General features: G+C 37.2%; 1 protein-coding gene across 14 annotated transcripts in view; it reads right to left on the bottom strand.

The window, feature by feature from the left end:
• Arpp21 (cAMP regulated phosphoprotein 21) overlaps window positions 1–3,041 on the bottom strand; it is a 148,242-nt gene extending 145,201 nt beyond the window's left edge. For 9 of the 14 annotated variants that reach the window (XM_026405636.2, XM_026405597.2, XM_026405664.2 and 6 more), the window contains exon 1: window positions 1,977–2,770. The gene's annotated coding sequence lies outside the window, so the exon portion shown is untranslated. Of the gene's footprint in view, window positions 1–35; window positions 57–607; window positions 659–1,976; window positions 2,774–2,930 lie in introns of those variants that run through there. The other 5 variants (XM_026405601.2, XM_026405624.2, XM_026405742.2 and 2 more) reach the window with 5 other exon arrangements.
• Window positions 3,042–13,350: the final 10,309 nt, after the last annotated feature.

Here is a 13,350-nt window from a genome sequence, read left to right as displayed (position 1 = left end):
GATTAAAATTACCTTACCCACCAGCCACTCTTTACCTTTCCAAATATCCTTCTCCAGTATCCATAATCACATACTGCTCTCTTTCCTCATGCTTCTTTTATTGCTGAGTGAGGTGCTTGCTCCTTCATTAAATAGCATTAAAAATAGACTGCACAGAAGTCCCCAGTGGAGCATGCTCTAACAGGGCTAATGCCACAGTTCTCAAGGTAACCGTACTCAATTGGGATCTAAGAGAGAAAGTCACTGGGAGATCAGCAATTTGCAAATCTAATAGCAAACACAAACCTGTCTGGATCTGAGCTGAATGTTGTAAAAGAGAAATCAGCATGTAGTGAAATTAAGTCACTAAGAAACTGAAAGTCAATTCCAGGAACCTTATAAGTTTTTTTTTTTTTTTTTAAATATGCCTCACCCAAACAAAGTACTCTGTTAAATAAGCATTCATCTCCAGTAACTTAGTTCTTCTATTCATCAAATGACATCAATCATGCCAGAGGATAAACTGAGTCGTGCATCTGTAGCAGTCCAAATGCTTTTAAAAATTGCATTTAAAACAAATCATAATGGCATTGACAAGCAAAGATAGTAACAGATTATTCTTTGGTACCTTTTGTTATATGGATGGGTAGCTCTCCAAGAATACACCTAAACTCATTCTCTACACAATTAAAAATATCTTGTTAGTCACATTGAAAAGAAGTAAAATAATGTGATAACAAAGGAAAAATAAGATCAAACACAAGCAAATGCATACCTTGAAAACCTACATAAATCTGAAAAGTATACACAATCACTCACATGCAATCCCACATTAGGAATGCGGCAGAAGCAATTTCTGTTAAAATAGTAGATTACTTCGCTATTTGAACAAAACATAGCTAGAGCTCTCAGCTTTCAAATGACTGTTTTCCATGAAAATGACATTAGCTAAAATCCTATTAGGACATGCAAGCTCTGTGGTAATACAAATACAGGGGATCAAAGGAATAGATGCATTTATTTTAAAGTGTGTGTCAAAGGTATTCTGACTTTTACTAAATAAAAAATGATTTCCTGTCATCTTCACTTTCTGTTTACCTAAAACAATCATAGCAGTTTTATTCTCTGAAGCAGGTGAGAAAGAGGTGAGGATCCTTTGGATTTATTCTCTTTTTGAGCACAATTCTATACAGATTCATTTCAACTTTGGGTAATGTCATTCTTATTTGGAGAAACTAAAGTGTTACACCAATACACTTAAAAAACCAAAAATCAAAATGAGTTTCTACACTCTAAACACAACCTCATGAAAGTAATTTCTACCAGTTTTGCACTGCACAGAGCTTCCCATGCCTATAAATTTCAATTACCCCCTCTGTTTCTCCTTTTAAACTTGTATCTTTCAGAAGGTGGTCAAATACTAAACCTGAGCAGTTGACAATTCCACACCAGCTTTATTTCTATGCATAAACACTGAGTGAGTCAATTTTTCCTCCCAAGAAACTTTTTAAACAACTGCCTACTTCAACTCAATTCAACCACCATTTCTACAATAAGATATTAAATTGGGGGTTGCAATGAAACAACATCAAGAGTGTAAAATTAAAAACCTCTTGGGAACCCAAGACCTTAGTCCTGCCAGGACAATATTATAACTCTCTACCTTTTTCTATAGCTCTCTTTCAGATGAATTAAGAGCATCCGAAACTTTCTATGTTGAAACCTACATAAATCATTGAAAACTTCTGTGATGAAAAACATTGTCATTTTCAATTTCCAGCTTTCCACTTCTGCCTGATTTGGGGGAAGGGAAGCCCACCCATCCCTTCACCAAACACGGAAACACAATACATGGACAACAACACCAGCTTTCTACAAACACAAAGAAGAAATGCAGAGGAGAGACAATTCTAAAGAAAAGCACAGTTATATGCCAGAAAGAAAGAAGAAAAGAACCCAATGAAAGGCGTGCACATTCACATCGGAAGACTTATTACCTTGACGAACAGTGGATATCCCCCCAGCTTCTTGGTGTCTTGGTTGATTTGATTTAGTTTTTGGTTTTTATTAATATTGTTGTTTCTTAATGATTGATTTGGCTGGATTGGTTTTGTTTTGTTTTTGGCTTCCTTTTCTGTTGTTGGTTTTTTTTTTTTTTTTTGGCCGATTTATTTAACTGCTAGTTAAGAGCTTTCTGCATAGTGGGCTGGGATACCCACACAGCTGTGGCAGCCTGGCTGGGGCTGCAGCGACTGGGGCTTGCGCGCCCGCTGCCCCTGCGGCTGATCGCCGCTCCTGATGCACTCAGGGCGCCGCCACCGCCGCCTCCTTCTCTTCCCCACTGGCTGCAGAGAGTGAATGTGCCCCGGACTCCTGTCTGCTCTTCTGTCTGTACTTCTGTCAGTCTGACCCGCAGTCAGTCAGTCTGGCAGCTCAGCGCAGGATTCTCGCCTTGCTGCGCTCTGCTCTTGAAGCTGTCACTCTCTCAGAATGCCAGTCTTTGCGTTGGTCTATCCGCCCCTCAGAGTCCCTTGATCCCACCAGCAATGCAGGGTCTCTCTTGCCGTCTTCTGTGCCTACACTGCCTCTCCTACTCTGAGCCCCTGGCCACTTCCCTCGGTCAGAGGAGGGCGTCTGGAGGGAGGGAGCACACAGTGTTTCTTTCTCTCTTTCTATCCTCTGTTTCTGTGTCTGTCTCTGCCTACTGAGTCAGCCAGAGTCTCTCTCTCTCTCTCTCTCTCTCCTCTCTCCTCTTCTCTCTCTCTCTCTCTCTCTCTCTCTCTCTCTCTCTCTCTCTCTCTCTCTCTCTCTCTCTCTCTCTCTCTCTCTCTCTCTCTCTCTCTCTCTCCTCTCTCCTCTCTCCTCTCTCCTCTCTCCTCTCTCTCTTTCTCTCTCTCCTCTCTCTCTCCGGTCCTCTCCTCCCTTTCTCGGGGCTATCTGGTTGCTCCCACCTGTCCGTCGCTTTGCCAGTCCCACTCAGAGTCAGCCAGCCTCGATCGGTCCCACGGTCCCGCGTCCCCTGCCCGACCGCCTCGGTCGTCTGTCCCTTGGCTGGTCCGTGCCCTCCCACGCGGCTGGCACTGTCGCCGGGGGCGGCGCCCTGCTCCTCCCTGCAGCCGCGGATGGGTCCGGTCCCCGCCCAGGCTGAGGGCAAAGCGAATGTTGCACGTGGCCGCACAGTCGCATGGGCCTGAGACCCGGGTTTCTTGACCCGCCACACCCGGGAAGTGGCAGAGGCTGGGTGTCTGTCAATGCCTTGGGCCTTTCTGCTACCGCGTGCGACCAGAGCTGGCTAAAACCGAGTGCAGGCACCTGCTTGGTGCTCCAGGCGCTCGTGGCGCTACCCATTCCCCCCGGACAGCTCTCCGCGAACCCCAAGGCTGCAGACAAAGCGCATGAGCCACGCGCGGCAGCGTGAGCATCATTAATCAGAGAAAACTGGCACGTTGCCCCCTGCCCCTCCACACCGCCTCCCCGCTCCCAGCCTGCAGGCACGAGTTCCTCCCGCCCCCCATGCATAAGCTCTCCAGCGTACCGCTATTAGGGGTGCCTCCTCGACTCCTGGGGAACACTTGGGAAGCCTTGCACCGTTCCTTCCCTTTGGCGCTCACTCTCCAGGGCAACTCTGCAGAGACAATCCCACAGTAATAACACCTCACCCCACCAGAATGAATCCGAAGCCTCAGAGTTCTTAGAGATTCTCAGCTTTGGCTTTGAGCAAGACCAAAAGTCCGGTAGCGCAGCGCCAAGTGCTCTGCGTGTGGGCGACTGCCCAGCCCGCAGCCCGCTTGAGCACTGAGTTAGAATCAGCAAGGTGCCTTAGAAACCCGGGTAGGGTAGGGGGCAGGGTAGGGCTTGGGGCAGGGAAAGAGTTGACACCTGAAGAAATAAAAGCCTTGATTTTCCTGTTTGTTTTGGAGATGTACTGTCTATTTTTATAATCTGTAATTTATTTATTTTTTATTGTCGCCGGACACACTTTGGAAAAAAAAAGAAAAGAAAAAAAGAGAAAAACCGCGTAGTGAAAGAGAGGGAATAAAATTTCCGGAATACCGCCCACTCCTCCTGAGTGACTGTAGAGCCTACTTTTCCAACGCTATAGGTCACCAGCCAAGAGACACCACTCTAGCTTTCTGCCCCCGACTGAGATCAAGGCATTTGATTCTGGGCTTCTTTGCTAGGTTATTATTAATGTGCAGGAAAATTATAGTTGTACACTCCTGCATGGAATTGCCAAAGCTCACATTGATGATATCCAGCAATTCAGCTTCTGAAATGTAGACACTGAATAACTATGAATTGGGTGCAATGAATGCCCATCCCACAATAAACTGAACAGGAGAAAAATCAAGTTTTACCAGCTGCAATTAGTAACCCCCTGAATAGACAACAAATAAATAACTAGCATAAAACATGTCATGAAAATGTCTATATCTTTTGTTCCACTTATTGACACCCATTCCTAATGTCAGACACCATAAACAGATTTATTAAAAGATGTGCCTTCCACATTGTTATGAAATCATGATTTCCACAAACGGTTTTGTGGCCATGTTTACAAATGCTAAGTTATTGATTTTCAATCTTAATTTATGTGTACTTCTAGAAAATGTAATACAATAGAGTAAGATTATACTAGACTTTGAAGAATAGTTATTTTCAACTCTTAGAAATTTTCTCCTTGAGATTTTAGTCCCTGCTAAATGAATGAATCTACTGTGTAAAGTATCAGACACATCAAACCTAAAGAATTCAGGACTATTACCCATCTCCATCATTCCTACTCAGTCATCTCCCAAAACATTTTGGTAAGTATTTTTTTCAGCCATATAAAACTTAATGGAAAATTATTAGAAGTATTTTGAATTTGATTCCATTTCCTTCATCTCAAATCACATTCTGAAAAGCCTGCTTGTCTACATGGGAAATTGTGCCATGTTGAGCCATAAATGCATACGATTGACAGCACATGGAATAATTCTTCTGGATGTGACCACAGCTAAGCATCTCCCGAAAGGAAAGACAGGTCAACAATTAACAGAAAACCTTAGCAGCTTGCACAGTCTTTCTGCAAGAAATTGGATCCCACACTAAGAATTTACTAAACCAATGCAACTCAGTCCTATAAACTGGATTAGAAATTATAACCACTGACTGGTGAAAGGAAGAACTCAGTCAATATTTTTAGTACAAACTCCAGTGATAAGATAGAAGAATAAAACAATATTTCCAGATCTTAGCAATGCATAGATGAACTTGTTAACAAAATTTATTGCACTATCTCATGGAATTTAAACATTGTTTGAAAAAGGAAAGCATCCCAAAGAATAACAACATTACTTTGTTTCAACTAAATTTTCTACCTTTTCTCATAGTATTTTGTCAATATAATCAGAAACTAGAGAAGGCTTGAGTTTATTTGAGGCCTTATGGATAATTAGCATTTGGCTATCTATTTTTAAAATTGTGTGTCCCCAATGTGGGGCTTAAATACTTTGGGGAATATTGGGCAGACAGTGAGCAATAAGTTATTATTCTAGACATTCAGAAAGTGTTTGTTATTTGCTTAAGTGATTTGAAATAGTTACCATGCTTTACAGCCTGGCCTGACATTTGTGAACTACTACTAAACTCATTGGATCTCTGAGTGACAGATTCACATTGTCGATTTCAGATGATACACTGAAAGCATCCTAACATTAGGGATGGGAGGTGGTCATGCAGGCAGAGGGAGAGGCTGTTACTGTGGATCTGAGGGCTTTTGAGCTTATTTGGCATCATGTTTGAAATGAAGGAGCACACATGTAACCAGGTAACCCCAGCCTGGGGAGTTGAGCTCACCTACACACTGGCAAACATCTAAGATTGTTGACAAGCTCCTTTAAACACACATTCCCCCAAGACACTAAATTAGTGCCCTTTAATGAAGCTCCCAAATTGGATTTTCAAAATAAGGCAAATTGCTAGAATAGCCCTGCTACCTTTATAAGCACCTTTCCAGCTGAAGCGAGAAGTAGAATTTCCATGCTATTGAGCTTCCATCATTCCTCAACAATTAGGCTGTGAGGAACTCCCCTTTAGGGCATACTCCCCCACCATAATAAAGGCCCACAAATCCGCTAGAGATACTTCTCATTTGCCCTGTTTCCAACAAAACTGTCTAGGGTCTATTAAATACAGTCTTGGGTTTAAAGCTTTGCAAATAGGTATGGTATAGAAAGGCAGGGGGAAAAGATGGGGGGGGGAGGCAAGATTAACATTTCAACCAGAAAAGTTGAGAGCCCCATTCTTATTTTGTGCTAAGCCAAAATAACTCCAAAACACATTTCAGAACATCAACAAAGAATGTTACATCACGTATGCATCTGAGCATGAAGAAATGTCACGATCAAAAACAAAGAGGACTTGGGAGACTAGAAACCAAATGTTCTGATGGCACAGATCCCTTGGTGGCAGCTATGTCTCCTCTGCAGTAGGCTGTGTGCAGTATAAGAAAATTATCTCATGAACTCTTAGAGTTCTTGCAGGCAGACCACAAATGAACACTGGCCTGTACATGCACAAAGTGTTGTTTTGGTTTAAGGCAAACCGAGAAATTTCCTTTAAAATGAATGTGTTTAGTGCTTTCACAGAGATGCATCTGAATTAGAGAAGGGATAATAAAAAGAAACAGGAGGAGCCTGTTAAAGAGGGGTTTAGGAAACCTGTCACTGAATATCTGAGCAATAAAAGACAAGAAAGGCTGCAAAGTTGTATGTTTCTTTTCAGCATTTCTTGGGCAAAATATACCACCATTCAGGAGCAATCTTAGTATTATTGTTCTGATGGGGCCAGGGCACTGTGTTTCCTCTTCTGCATCCATGCCCTAAGAACTCTGCAGCTTTGGTGTGGTCTAGGCATGTGAGACAGAAGCAGAGCACCTGACCTTCCTGACTGCAGAGCAGGGGTGGGTGCAGGATGCCCAGCAACAGGCCTCTCTACCTGGCCTGTGTTAGGACTGCTTCTGCACAAAGTATTCACAATCCCCCAAGAACCCCAAAGATGATTTTGATTTTTTTAAAACCTTGCCTAGAATTGAAAGTAGAAATGAAGAAGAAATGTTATGAGTATACATGGGGAAAAGAGGTAAATGGCATAGCCCTGAAAGACAAGGAATGATTGGAACATAAATGTAAACATGGACATCCATGTTTAACAGGTACAGGATATCTGCACTTTTAATTTTTCTTCTCTCTTGTGGTTTTAGAATTGCATCCAGAACCTTTGCCATGATAGGCAAGTATTCTACTGCTGAGCTACACTCCCAAGCCACAGGACATCTGCATTTTTATACTGTTATATATACCTTAAAGTGAAAAGAAGTATGTGTGTGTGTGTGTGTGTGTGTGTGTGTGTGTACGTGCATGTGTGCACTTTTGTGTGAGGGCAGTTAATATTTCAAAAAGGTACTTAGATTTTTACTGGAAGCCCAACTGTAGGACAATATCCAACACCCAAAGAAGAACAATATGCAGATACATAATTCTGCATAAATGTACAACTTGTTCTCCAAAGCTACTCTTTAAAGAAAGTTTCTTTTTATCGTTTCAAAATAAATATACATTTATAAAATGTATAGAGACATTTGGAAAAAGGGGGGATATCAAAATATAAAAAGAACAAAATAAAAATCTCCCAAAATACTACCACCCAAACTGCCATCACTTCTGTGCTTAGCCAATCTCTATGCATATATATCCATAAATCCATAGATATTTTGCATATATGGATTATAGAATACATGTTACTTTATAATCAGTTCTTCTACTTTGTGATCTACTCTTTACTTTAGAATATTTCATGACGGTTCTTTCCATGCTATTGAATAGATAAATATGTTAATAGCAGCATAGGAGCTTATTAGGTCCTGAACATGTATATACTATATATACATAAATAGAAGCTATTGATAAGCATGGTGTCCAAGTTGGGAGATTTCCCCTTAAGGCAAATCCTTAAAATTTGAATTTTTCATTCGAAGTGTAATTATATTTTATATTTTTGGCACGATAGATTTAAAGACATTATATCAGCTTCAGCACATATTTTGTTTGGATTACTAATTTATTAAAGATTTGACTCTAATATTAAAGAGTTGATGGACCTTTTTTTTTCCTGGCATAAATCATATAGACATAAATATACTGGCAAAAACGTTTTGAAATGTATTTTATATGGATGTTTTGAATGAATTGCCTTAAATTAAGGTAAAAACTTTTTAAGGAAAAAGAACAAGACAAATTCTGTGAGTTTACTAATTCCCTTTTACTGAAGGCTTTTCCTTTGACCCAGACCCAACTTCTATAAAAAGGGTATATATTTGGGGAAGCAGAGTGAACACTTCCAGGCCAAGAAGGTACAATTTGGTGAACTAAGGATCTTCCTTCTTCCTCTCTAGGAATTAAACAGATCCCTGGGAATTTATGGGGGCAAACCTCCAATTCATTGTTTTAATCCTTCTCATTTGTATATCATTTTAGCCAGACAGAGCCAAAAGCACTGATTCAATTTACTTTATCATCTATTTATTCCCCAACTACTAGGAGGGGTGTACAGACACATATACTCAGGAATACAATTTTTAAAAAGCTAGATACCTAAATGAGAAAGAAAGAATCAAATGTATATCATTTGATGATCTATTCATAATTACTTTCACTTTGGTACATGAAGTTGTAATCCTGGGCTCATCCTTATCCAAGTCTTATTTCTGTCCTGGTCATAGGGTCACCACACTCCCAGCACACTCCCTAGCCTACATGTGACAATTCTCACCAATTAAATGTGCATGCAACAGATGTGGACAACTTTGGAGAGGTGGAAATAAAACATGTATGGAGTTCTCCAGGTCATTCTTGACCTCCTCATGGTGACAAATGAGGTCAAACATCCAGACAATCTAGTTTATAGGATGATAGAACCTCCATTAGCCTGGATACCTGAATGACTGTATGGAGACAACTTCAACACTGTCTCCAGGAGAAGTGTAAATTAAGTAAGGGAAACAAATACTGTGGTTTAAACCACAGAGATTTGAAGTTGCTTGTTACTGGGGCACATCTAGACTCTCCAGCTTTATACACTATTAGTCTAATGACATGGGAGTGAGAAATATTCACTGTAGTAAACAGAGCCTAGGCTTTGGATTCAGAAAAATCAGAGTTTTCATCCTGAACCTGTCACCAAATTACTGTGAGAATTGAACAAGTTCCTTGAAACTGTAAGCTTCAGCTATTTCTTTTCTAATCTAAAATGTGATGAAGACACTAAATTTTCATCTAACCAATATCACATTGTTCTAATTACTAACAATTTAAAATATGGCTAGATATCTTTCAAGGAAGATCCCATGCTTTTCTTATTCTTAATATTATTCTGGCCATGTTTTTGTTTTTGTTTTTTATTCTTACTTTTATACTTCCTTTTGAATTCTAGGAATAGCCTATAAAATTTCATAAAATGTCATACTGGTATTTTCATTGACATTGATTGAATTTATAGATGGATTGCAGGAGAATTGGTTTCATTTGCTATTATCTTCCCAAATCTAAATTGATTAATCTCTCTTAGTTTTTAGTACATTTTTTAATGTCCCGGATTTATGTATCACTGTTATTCTATTATAACCTCACTAATTTCTAAAGTTTTTAAATTGTACCATATCTTACCTTTTTTATTAATATTCTCAGAACTAATATTTTTATATTAGTTCTTCCAAAGAGCAGACTTTTTTGAAAAAATATGTATTTCATTAATCCCTACATATTTATCTTTATAATATTTTACAGCTGGTCAATTTTTATTAGGATGGTAAGAAGAAAACTTATCTCATTAAATTTGAAAGTTTCTTTTTTATTATATACACTTAAAATGCACATTTTCATCTTAGCATATATTTGCCACGTAGCAAAGCTTTTACCATTAAAGATTACTTATAATTTGGTTCTACATTGTAATTCTCAGTGTAAATTATTTAGAAGATCTTTCAGCTTTTTAACAGTTTTTTAAAAAAAGCTTTTTTTTGAGGGAATGTTCCTTAATTATGGATTTAATTATATTTAAAATAAATTATAATTATAATTATTTAATTTTAGTCAATGATTTTGATTTGTTGAGATATCTTTTAGTATCTGGGAAATAAACAATTTCTGTTAACAAACCATGTGTTCTTAAAAACAATGCATGTTCTCTTAGTACAAAGTTCTATGTGAATCTCTTACTTTAAATATATAGTATTAAGCTGTTTATATTATTTTAAAAATCTTTTATTGTTCTATTAGTTCTATCTGCATTGATCCACCAGTCTCTGAGAGAACAGGGTTAACTTGTCCTTTTATTACTACGGAGTTATTCTTCTCTTTTTATAACAATCATTGCAATATTTGCTTTCTTCCATTTTGATTATGTTTTGTTAGACAGATTCAAAGTATAACTAATGTTTCCATGATAGATTCTGTTTGTTTTTTCAAAAGTTAACTATGTTTTTACAAATATCAATGTTTTGACTTTAGATTTTATTTTGTTGAATATTAATATAGAATCTAGAACATTTGGGGCTAGTAGGTGTTAATATATATTCCTTTAACAATGTTTGTATTGTACTTGTATTTTTCTGTATTATAGTTATGCTTTATTTAAACCCATACAACTGTTTGCCTTTTAAAAAATATAATCTCAGGATTAATTTGATTGATTTATTTTCATTTATCCTATAGTTAAGCAAAGTGAAGCCTCTTTTTTATTTCTATAATTTTTTCCCATTTGATTTTCCTCATCCTCCTTTATTTTGGGACTCATATCTGATATGAGCTGTTGGTTTTTTTCGCCATAAAATGCCCTTTAGTAGATGAGTGGATTAAAAATGTGGCACAATGGAATATTACTCAGAAATAAAAGAGAATAAAATCATGGCATTTGAAGTAAATGGATGGAGTTGGAGAAGATAATGCTAAGTTAGCCAATCCCCCCAAAACAAATGCAGAATGTTTTCACTAATATAAGGAGTCTGACTCATAGTGTCTTAGGGAGGAGCAGCTTGGGAGGAAAAGATGAACTCTAGATAGGGCAGAGGGGTTGGAAGGTAAGGGCCGGGGCAGAGGGTTAGCAATGATGGTGAAATGTGATGGACATCATTATTCAAAGTACATGTATGAAGACATTAATTGGTGTAAACGTACTTTATATACAAAGATATGAAAAAATGTGGTATATATATGTAATAAGAATTGTAATGCATTCCACTGTCATGTATTTAAAAGATAAAATCAATTTAAAAAATTGTCTCATTTCTTTGCACCATTTAATTTTCTCTCATCTCACTTTGCCATTTTTCTTTTTAGGATATTTAGTATTCATTTTAAATCATTTATTAGTTTTTAATATTATTGTTCCTTAAACATATGTTTTTAAAAATTTCTATTTTGTTCATTTTCCAATGCTATATTATGTGTTCTTAAATTCGGTTGGTCTAAGATTTTACTTTTTTGAATGGTCTTCCACCTATTTCAGGTATTTCAGGAAAAGTTAGAATCACATAAATAATATACTAACTTCTTATGAATCTCTATCTTCCAGAAAAGTATTAATAAAAAGGAAGAATTATCAATATTAAAAATCTGAGTTCACTGACTTTTTAAAGATAGAATTTAAGAAAGCATTTCCAATCCAACAATTGGAATCTAACTAATATTTTCCAAGCTGTTCCTGTTTTCCAGTTCTTCTTGTGCTAAAGTTTTCACTTAACACTTCTCAGAAATCATACCTTTGTGTTCTGATTGCTGGTATACTGGTGTGCGTTTTATTATTCCACACCTTAAAAACAAATGAACCTCCTCTGGTGCTGTTGTGGGTACCTTTTTATTTCTTTTATCTCACTGCATGACAAAATAGGAGACAGGTGGATGCATGGGTCTTCTGGAAACAAGGCAGGGATACCACTGTGGTGCTGCATACTGCCATGCTTTCCAGTGGCACTGCAATCCCTCTGTTTCAGGAAGTCACTACCTTTGGAGCTGAAGTCTATTTGAAACTCCTTCCTGTTTTTTCAGCATAGGACTTGTGTTGTTTCCTCGATCAAATTTCCTCCTCAAACTGTGTTTCCTCTCCCATAATCACTGATGCATTAAAGACACTCTTCATGCATTAAAGACACTCTTCTAATATTTTCTGTTCAGTTTTGTCATTTGTATGGACTTAGACCAGAAGAGGCTTCGGGAGCACTTAGTATACTATAGTAAAAGGAACTAAATACTTTTTAAGGTTTTGATGAGCAATGAATAAGAAGTTCAAAAATCACTTTATCAAAAAGACCTGTATTTACATACTAGAACATACTACTTTATCCATAACTTGTCTTTGGGAAATGTATTTTCATGGTGGCTGTATATTAACAAAAGTAAGGGCAAAAATTTCATATATAGTATATATTCATAAATAGTCATACATAACTAATAAATATATAACAACTAATGTGATACTTATATCCTATAATGTATACTATATATTATGAATTTTACATACATTATGTATGTTAAAATGCATGTAACATATTAGAAAATGTATTATATATACTATATATGAAAGTGTACAGATTTGACAGCAGTGTAGCTTCATTTTCATCTTCACAATTGTTCTTTTTATTTATATTAGTCTGCTTAAAACATGCATCGGCATATGTGCTCATGCATACTTATGTAGTAAATCACACAACTATACTATAACATACTTATTTTATATACTATATATATATAAATATAAAGTATATGTATTACATATTACACATTATAATTTATATATGGCACATCTTCTTACACCAATAATTGCTAAAAATGTTTATATTATGAAATGTAATGTATATGACACAAATATATAATATATATTGTATAAACAAAAATATATATACACATGTGTATGTACATATATAAATATACATGCATATTTAAAAACTTGCAGATTCCTTTGATAGCAGAGTAGCTTATTTTCTCTTAGTGTTTAGAGAGTCCTTTGAATTTTTATTATTTATATAGTCTTAAATCCACCCAGAAACAATACATGTTCTCTTTGGCCTGATTAAAAACAACTTTTTAAAATATGCAATGGAGGAAGGATAGCATCTTCAACAAATGGTGCTGGGAAAACTGGAAATCCATATGCAACAAAATGAAACTGAATCCCTTTCTCTCACCATGCACAAAAGTTAACTCAAAATGGATCAAGGAGCTTGATATCAAATCAGAGACAAGGTGTTTGATAGAAGAAAATGTTGGCTACCATCTACATACTGTGGGGTTGGGCTCCAAATTCCTCAATAGGACACCCATAGCACAAGAATTA

Source organism: Urocitellus parryii, chromosome 3 (assembly GCF_045843805.1).
Source record: "Urocitellus parryii isolate mUroPar1 chromosome 3, mUroPar1.hap1, whole genome shotgun sequence".
Taxonomy (NCBI): domain Eukaryota; kingdom Metazoa; phylum Chordata; class Mammalia; order Rodentia; family Sciuridae; genus Urocitellus; species Urocitellus parryii.
The sequence above is the reverse complement of the archived record's forward strand: the minus strand, read 5'-3'. Positions and strand labels throughout refer to the sequence as shown.